The following is a 352-nucleotide window of genomic DNA, read 5'->3' as shown; positions in this document are numbered from 1 at the left end:
AAAGAAAGCAAAAGAAAAGATAATTTCCTGACCCCCCCCCCACCTCCTTAACATCCCGGTAACCAGAAGCAGGGCCCTGCCTGGCCTGGCCTTCCTGGTCATGTGTGCGAGGCACCAACCAACCAAGACAAGAGGAAACCTACGAGGTCCAGGCAGATTATGGGGTCTCCTGACTCCCTGGCTTCAGTGTCCGCCTCAGGCATCTCTGAAAGACCCCCCGAGAGTGCAGGGCCCCCAGCCACTCCATGAGGGGCATGTCCTCCCCTCGCTGCAGTGTCTGGTTCTAGATAGCCATGGCTGGTTGGCAGAGGAGGTCGGGCGGGAAGGCTGCGCTCCTCCCAGTTCTCCTCCC

The 352-nt window shown here is 59.7% G+C and overlaps 1 protein-coding gene across 1 annotated transcript in view; it reads left to right on the top strand.

Annotated features, from left to right (window-relative positions):
* Positions 1 to 352, top strand: part of CDC45 (cell division cycle 45) — a 36,434-nt gene that overhangs the window by 15,994 nt on the left and 20,088 nt on the right. The gene's annotated exons all lie outside the window — the stretch shown is intronic.

Source organism: Tupaia chinensis, unplaced genomic scaffold (genome assembly GCF_000334495.1).
Source record: "Tupaia chinensis unplaced genomic scaffold, TupChi_1.0 Scaffold000287_1, whole genome shotgun sequence".
Lineage (NCBI taxonomy): Eukaryota > Metazoa > Chordata > Mammalia > Scandentia > Tupaiidae > Tupaia > Tupaia belangeri.
Note: the sequence above shows the minus strand (reverse complement) of the source record. Positions and strands in the feature narration are given on the sequence as shown.